General features: G+C 44.5%; 1 long non-coding RNA gene across 3 annotated transcripts; it reads left to right on the plus strand.

Moving 5' to 3' along the window:
* The first annotated feature begins 512 nt into the window (after nt 1-512).
* LOC120690183 lies at nt 513-4,478 on the plus strand. Of its 3 annotated transcripts, XR_005681635.1 has the most exons (6): nt 542-1,348; nt 1,553-1,613; nt 1,701-1,803; nt 2,136-2,991; nt 3,075-3,171; nt 4,351-4,478. It is a non-coding gene; the product is annotated as an uncharacterized LOC120690183 (long non-coding RNA). The 3 variants fall into 3 exon arrangements; XR_005681633.1 differs by lacking the exon at nt 4,351-4,478 and having other exon boundaries at nt 513-1,348; nt 3,075-4,138; XR_005681634.1 differs by lacking the exon at nt 4,351-4,478 and having other exon boundaries at nt 3,072-4,138.
* Nucleotides 4,479-8,757: the final 4,279 nt, after the last annotated feature.

Here is an 8,757-nt window from a genome sequence, read left to right on the forward strand (position 1 = left end):
CCTTTCTGGAGCATGCGTTACAAGTGATTTCTTCTTCACGGCGATCATGTGAGATCGAGGACCCAGAGCACGCTGAGATTACAGCCAGGCCGGCCCGAGCATCTGTACCTCAGCTGTCGCAATTCGATTACTGTTTTATCCAAGGGACGTCGCTGTTGTCCTCTCGAACATGGCAGCCGTGAGCCGGCCGGTGCCATTCACCCACAGACCCACTGTAACCGCACGAGAAAAAAAAAACGGTTGGAAATCAAACACCGGGAGAAAAACACGGGCCTTCTTCTATACTATTCTATACTATAAATTCTATACTATAAAAGATGAAAAATTTAAAAATAATTATTACTCACTTTAATCCACCCACTCTTCTCACAAAGTACCTCTTTTAGACCTACATAAAAGATCTTAGTACTTGATCAAACCTCGAAACACCATAAAAAAAAATATTTCTGCCCCAAATGCAATTCTTTTGTTACCGGGGCTTGTTTTACCCACCGCATGTACCCGCATCGCTTGATTTGGGGGCGTTTCCCTTTTTTTCCTCGCGATGCAGCCTCCCCGCCCGTAGCGTCGCCTCCCCCGCCGCCGCCCCCGCGGCACCACGCGACGCCGCGACGCCGCCTCCCCCGACGTCGCGTCTCCTCCGCCGACCGCCGCATTCCGCCGACTCGTGACCGCGCGGTAAATCACGCCTCTCCTTCCCCGCTCGACGCCTGCTCGGCTGCTCCCAATCCCCTCCCCTCCGCACTTCCGCAAACCCTAGCACCACCCTTCTCGGCTCCTCCTCGGGCCCTGTGCGGCGCCGCCTCCTCAACCCCACCCCCGTCGCCCGCTGCCCCTCCTCCAGTGTGCCGCCGCCCCTTCCTTGGGTCAAGCAGTCAAGGCGCGGCGACCCAGGCGCTCTCGGCGGCCAAGTCGCAGCGACCACTCCCGGCCGCCCCCTTCCTCCGTTCCGGTAGTCCAAGCGTGCATATCCTCCGCGGCGGCGCCTCCCTCTTCCATATGCATCACCCCCTCCATCTTCTTCGCGTTTGTGACGGCGGCGGTCTTGGAACCAGGAGGGGGAGGCGATGAGGGACTGCAGCGATGCGCTGTCGTTTCCATCTGCCTCTAGCCTTGCCTCCCCATCTACGTCGCCCTTTTCTCCTTCGCCCCATGAGCGTGCAGTCAAGCCGCTCGACGTCTGCAACACGGCGAGCGACGGCGTCAACCAGGTGCGCCGCTGGGAGCGCCTCGCTGCTGCGGGGGCCCATGGAGATCCACGAGGGCCAGCTTCGTTGTGCGCGTAAGGCGCTTCCGACCTCTCCGGTCTCCTCGTCGATGACCGGAAGTTGCCTCCACGAGTGTGTAGGTAAGTTGTTCGATGGAATGCCCCTGAAGATGGACAATGCACATGGTGTCTGTTGTGCCATGAATTATATTCAGTTAATTGAAACTTGGATTAGTTGAATTATATTCTCCATCGCCCTTCAAATCCATCAGTAGTTGGATGGATTTCTTTCGCTAAATTGCGGTATAAATCCCTGATGACTACTACCGATGCTCATCCTTGAAGCCGAGGTCGGCGAGTGGGGGCGTCCGCACAGCGCGGACTCATTGTGGCGCCAAACGCAAAGGTATTCCATGGCCTCTTGCTGCAGCAGATGGACGACTGATGAGTGGGCAAGCTTACGTCCTCACCGGCAGTGCTCTCCCTTGTGTAGCATGGCTCTTAAGATGCTGCAGCGCGTCCTGTGCAAGACAAATCACAACAAAGTTGAGCGTTGAGCAGCGGCCGGCCACGGCGGCAAGCACCATCACGGCGAGGTAACCCCCACTGCGTTGCTCCGGCATCCTACCTACCAAGCTTACCCATGGATTATTAGCTCGTGATTGTATTCATACAGTAACAACTTGCATCCCGTTCAAATTCATTCCCTGCATCTAATCTGGATTGCCCCTTTGTTCTCCCTTGTGTGATTGGATTTGTGGCAAGTGTACCATGGTGCTTATGGTTTGATTAAATTTGCTTCAATTTATTGTGCCTTGGTCGGCCCAGAATGTGTTTGTCAGATTATCTATGTGAGGTTTCACTTAATTTGAGTTCTATTTGGCAAAATTAATTCCTCTAGAATACTTTTCTTGCAATTGTCTTCTAGGTTACCAGCAATTTAGCGGTGATGACGATGCGGTGCCGCCGCCGTCCTCGTCGTCGCATGCGCCGCAGATCCACGGTCGTCCTCATGAGATCATCCGCGCTTCAGCTGTGAGGATGCTTATTTTGGGGAAGATGCTGCATGATCCGTGGGCTCCGTGGTAGTGGGCGGTGGCGGGATTCGATGGAGCAATGGCAGAGCAAGGACCTTCGTCAAGGAGGCGCAAGGTTTAAATGATAGGTGATCATGGCAGCACGAAGATGAGCCACCCGTCGATCCACTCCCCTTTCGTGTGTCAGGTGATCCGCCTCATGGTGCCTACTGCCCTTTTCGTCTCTGCGATCTACTGTGCATTGATGGATCGTTCGTGTATATTAAGGCTGTGTTGCGTGATGTGATGCATCTTAAGAGTTGCACTAACAGCAGTGCGTACGGATAGGGTTCAGTACTGTCAGGGTTGTTTGGTGTGTGTGGTTTCGTCCCTGCTACTTGAGGTTGCACTACGTTTGGATCATAGGTTCACTTTGACTGATGGCAACAGATTCGCACGTACTTGAGCTCTCCATCATTTTCTGTGGTATCTGCGTCAGAGATTTCAGGTTCCAATGCCAGAATTGCATAATTTTGGAGGTTTCCTGTGGTTGTTTTTTCTTTTGGCAACCAATGCTTGTGTGCGTACATGGAAATAATGGATTCATATCTCTCTTTTCAGCTAGATAATGTTTTCTTTACTATTAGACTACTCTTGGCTGCATAATTCTGTCACAAGACATAGCACTAATGTCCGATGAAGAGAAGGCTGATCATGCTGCTACCATGAAGTATTTGAAGAAAAAATTATTTGCTGAATCTAATTAAGGTATGTTGCAATCTTTATTTTCAGTATGCATATAGCAATATATTTGACAGCAGCTATACATTGAACTTTTTCTTTTCTAGCAGCTTCAACTTGCTTTGAATGAAGCTCTGGAACCTGAACCTGAAGAATAAACTCTGAATGGCAACTGTAATGCTTTCTGAATTACAGAAATATGTAATGGTATTTGAATCTAAACCTGAAGCATATTTATCTAGCTTCCTGAATTACAGATATGTAATACTATTTGAACCAATGATCTATAATGCTTTATTTTGTTAGCTTAATTTGAACCAATCACTATTAACCATCTTTCCCAAAATCAAGCTGAATATATAGAGACGCCAACTTGTAGTTCTATGTTGATTTAGCTGGGAAAATTTAGCTATTCAATCTAACAGTTCTCACTATGCTCCATTCAGGCTAGATAATGTTTTATTTACTATTAGGCTGGTGAGATTCAGTGCAACGATATGGTCTGTAGTTACTTTATCTCGGAATAGTATGAATTATTTGTAGCATGCATACATGGATCACAGTTGCTCACAAAATTCTCTTACTTTTGCATGCGCCCTTTTGTTTATTACTAATTGACTATGCAAACAACTTGAGCGTGAATAGCAATACACTAGGTCATTGGGGAATCAAAGGTTTGGGAGCCTTTTTTTTTTGAGAGGTTAGTTTGAGGGAACAAAACTGCAAGAGTACATAATATTGTCTATGAATTTGAAATTTGAAGGGATGACCACAATGACGACACTTTTGTTTTAAATTGGATTGCAAGTGATACACTTTTAATAATTCAGATAGCCAGTGGCTTCAGTCAACAGACTTTCTTCTGGAAGTTTTCATTTTAAAATTTTTACTATGTTCTTGAATTAATCTTGTGCGGCTAGCTCTCTTTTTTTTCGCTGTGAACTTTTCAGGCTCATTTGTCGTGTTCACGATTTTCTGGCCAATTGAATTGAATTGAAGTTGGCTATTGCTTTTGTGCCAAATGAGGTGACATAGATTGTGAAGAATAAGGGAAAGAGTTGTATTTATCACTAGACTTGGGCCTGACATATATTTAAACATGCATGTTATTCTTTGTAAGTTATGTATCTATACAATCCCATATATTCTGCAATGTATTTTTTCAGTTACTGCATTTCTTACTCGGGTTCATATTCAGTTTGTAAAATTCGTCACATTGCTATTCTCAAGTTCTTTCAATGTGAGGAATGGGGTCACTATTACGTATACAAAGAATGTGAAACATGGGCATGGCTAGAAAAGGCGGTGTATTCCAGTTCATGATGTATTAAAAAAATGATTGGTCCATTACATCAAACTTTTAATCATTATCATATCAATATGTAGCACGCGCCAATGGGGGTGGGGCCTCTGCTCCGCCGTGCCGCCGGCTCGAGACCGAGTGGAGGGAGCGGTGGTGTATTGCGGAGGCTGCGAGCTCCAATGGAAGGCGAGGAGGCAGGGGGCGGTGGTGAGCTCCACTCAGTAGCGGAGGTAGCAGGAGAGGCGTGGGGAGAGAGAAAGAGAGAATGGGAGGGAGGGGGGTGAAGGTAGAAGATAACAACTTTGTAGGGGTTTTTTTTTTGCATATATTCATGCCACGTGGCGCCATATCAAGGGGTATGGATCTAAATGGCACAACTTAACAATTTTGGGGTGCCAGATTCTGATTTTGCGAGTTCGTGGATCTAAAACATGTGGGTGCTGCACATGGTGTCATCTTTTTTGTTATGTGTATTGACTTTTTCTATACTTTTCAGACCAGCGGGCCATTACATCATGATTTTATATAACTTGGAGCCATATATTTATGGAGTTGCCATGCAAAACTCGAGCCTACAAATGTGACTTTCTCTGTAATGGAAGTTGCACGTTGAAAACTAAAACAATTTATGGCATAGAACTCTATTTTCTTCTTCCATAATGGCAAAGAAAAACTCTAAAATTTGGTTTGGTTTGGTTGCGTGCATAATATATTTTAGCAGTTTGTTTATTGATGTATGCTGTATTGCATATCAGACCCCCCTGCTAAAATGTTGTTGCAACTAAAATTTAGTGTGATCGTTTTTTCTGCAATGTCGTTCTTCAAACACGTGCGCACCCTACTATCATCCTAAAGGTTTGACAAAAGAGGATGTAGACCCACGAAATTAATATAAAGAAAATATTTACATCAAATTTTTAATTCTTTTTACACCAATCAGTTTCATCTATCCACCTTGTGTATCGACATATTACTTTCCATTATTTGTAGATAATTTGCTTTCCTGATTTTTGTTACCGCATATTGCTTTCCATTGTTTGTAGACAACAAATTGCTTCCATGATTTTTGGTCAACATTATTTTCCATGTGCCATGCCTTGATTAACTTTACAAGATGTTGGTCTACATTTGTTTGCTTGTGCCATGCGTTGAATAGGCTTCCAAAATCTTGTCCATTTTCGTGTGTTTTGCCTTGCCTCCTCACTGTCAATTTTTGCGATGCTAGCTTTCTTCGTGGCGCCATCGCCCGCCCTGCTCCCATGTGAAACCCTAATTGGGAACAGTGCTAGGTTTGCCTATCGCCCTTCCCTCTCGACGACATTGTTCCAGTTTCGCGCTGCCGGCTTCCTTCATGTGCTAAGTCTACTCATCGCCCTTCCCTCTCGATGATGTTGCTCTAGTTTTGCGCGGCCGGCCACGATCGCCCTAGTTGCCCAATGCCTCGTCGTTCTGTTTGAACCCTCGCCCTAGATGGGACGTGGCGAGTGCAACAACAGTAGGATTTAAGGCATTGAAGTACTCAATGTAATGTTCTTTCTGCTTTGATCGTCTGCTCGAACTATGATTCAGTCTTAACGGAAACCTCAAATTTTTAATAATCTTGATGCAACCCAATTATTTTTAAATATAATTATTCTTTAAATATATGATATGTTTAAATATAATTATTTTTTAAACACGTGCATGTTGCACGTGCATCTCCGTCCGTGGATAAAAATCCACGGACAGAGACGGTGCAGAGTCGCCGGGCGCCCCCGCGCTCAACCCGACAGGCCCCCACGCCGCCGTCGTTGAAGGCTCGACTTGAAACGCAGGGGCTGTACTGAGTACTGACCTGATCACTGGATTTTTACTTGTTTCCATCCACTTCCAGCGCCAATCAGGTGGCGGGTGTACGGGGTGGTGGTTGTCGGAGCTCATTACTCGCGGCCACAGGGAACGGGGTAAAGGGCGGCATCCCTGCGGGACGGGAAAGTTCAACCGTTGCCCGTTGGGTGCGTCCGACCGCCCGGTGCTTTGACCGGTGCACTATCTCGTTCCCGCTTCCGAGCCCAACGACCCGAGGTTCGGTGGTTGAACTGGATTTTTTGTTAGTGGACAAAACTCAAAAGGGTTAGTGGACAAACAGGATGGTGCCGCCTTATTGAAATTAATTAAAAAACGAGGTCCTGAGATAACGTAGCGGCTGCTTAACAGTACTAGTAGCACGGCAACTTATTGACACAGGCGTTCAAGCCCTGACAAAAATCCGTTTAACTAGAATCTGCATTAGGCTTGCTCGAGTTTTCTTTTAAAGATAAAGGAATTCAGACCCTATATGTTATATATTATGAGATGCACAAAGCTAGCTACTCCCTCCGTTCTAAAATAAAAAAATATATTTTGGTTTGTCCTATGTCAAACGATTCAAAGTTTGATCAATCTTATATAAAAGAGTAGCAATATTTAGAAAGTCAAATGAGAATAATTAAAGTCATTATGAAACATGTTTTCAAATTTACTTATTTGACGTGTTAGATATTAATATTCTCATAAAAATTTGGTTGAACTTAGACTAATTTGAGGACAAACCAAAATGCTTTTATATTTAAGGATGGAGGAAGTATTTATTAGAGACAAATAAAACTAATTGCAAACTTTTCTGCATGATTCTTTTTACTATAAGAATAAAGTAAAGCTCATCAACCCAATCACCCATGTGTAACTAAGCTAAAGTCTTCTGAACATTTATTCTTTTGCGATAAGTAGAGTTCACAATCAAACTTATATGGAATGTCATATCAATATTACAGTATCACGATTCTTTTTTTCTTTAAAGCTAAAACCACGAGTCAGGAACGAAATCATCAGTGTTGCGCCAACACGAGCCTGACAATGTTATATCAAATAAAAAAACACCTATTTACTACATCAAATACGATAGAGTAGAAATAAAATTTGATCGGCCATACACTTTCGTAAGAAACACCCCAAAGAATCCGTTTAACTACAATCTGCATTAGTCTTGACCGAGTTTTCCTTAACAAGATAGAGTCTAGATCCTGTATAGTATATATTATGAGATGCACAAGGCCTGCTTATCCCTTTGTTATGAAATGTTAAATATTTTGATTTCTCCTAAGTTAAACGCTAAACGGTTCAAAGTTTGACCAACTTTAAAGAGTAACAATATTTTGAATGTCAAACAAGAATAATTATTTTCATTATGAAATATATTGTTATAATTTACTTATTTGATGTGTTAGATATTAAAATTCTTGTCCATAAATTTGGTCGGGCTTAGACTATTTTGACTTAAGACAAACTAAAATATCTTATATTTCAAGATGGAGAAAGTAATTATTAGAGACAAAGAAAACTAATTGCAAAGTTTCCTGCATGATTTTTAACTATAAGAGTAAAGTAAAGCTCATCGACCCAGTCACCTGTGTGTAACTGAGGTAAGATCTTCTAAACATTTACTCTTTTGCTATAAATAGAGTTCACAGTCAAACTTATATAGAATGCCATATCAGTTTTATTGTATCACGATTCTTATCTTTTCTTTAAAGCTAGAACCACGAGTCAGGGAAAAAAGTCATCAGTGTTGCGCCAGCACGAGCCTGACATTGTTATAACAAATAAAAAACACCCATTTACTACATCAAATACGATAGAGCAGAAATAAAATTCGACCGGCCATACACTTTTGAAGAAACTATCTTACAATTTCAACAAGAAAAGGACTGGCCTTATTGTTAATTGATAAACCAAGACAGGGGCTGTCATCCGGGCCGACCGTTCCCCGTTCTCGTTGCTAATCAGTGATAGAAAAATCCTGGCAGGTCCCGCTCAGACAGACCCAGGTCGGCCGCCGGCCGCCGAACGGTCGCACGAACCGGTTTCCTCTCCACGCCGTCGTCCAGCCCTTCCGAGCCACGGATCTCAAGCCCAGCCAGGCAGCCATCCACTACGGCCACACCGGACGGGACCAGGGGGCGTTTTGAACGCCCAAAGCTACGGTTTGCAACGTACTAGACGCCCCCCAAAAAATAAGCTTATCTGCGCAGTGCGGATCGGCGCCCCCGCAGCCCGAGCGCAAGCGACCAAACCGAGCTGGAATGGGACGAAAGCAAAAAAGAAAAAACAAAGAAAAACTCTCCATTTTTCGGGTTTTTTACATTTTTATCATTATAAAGAAGGGTACTAGCTCGTTTAGCACTTTTAGAAGAGCTCCTACAGATTTAGCACTACTGTAGCTGCAACTCTTACATTTTTACCATTTTGGCTGACGTGGCACGCCACAGAGGCATGACACGTTGGCGCACAGTCAGCAGCGCCACGCGAAATGTCCTTCCTGTCCCTAACCAACTCCTCTCTTCCCCCCCTCCAACAGCTGGGTCCCACGGATCCTCTCACTGTCAGGTGGGGTTCATTTGTCAGTTTCATCTCCTACCTCCGGTTCCTACCTCTTCGCTGCACCCGCGCCTACCAGGGCCTCCTCCTCGGCG

The sequence above is a fragment of the Panicum virgatum genome, chromosome 9N (genome assembly GCF_016808335.1).
Source record: "Panicum virgatum strain AP13 chromosome 9N, P.virgatum_v5, whole genome shotgun sequence".
NCBI lineage: Eukaryota > Viridiplantae > Streptophyta > Magnoliopsida > Poales > Poaceae > Panicum > Panicum virgatum.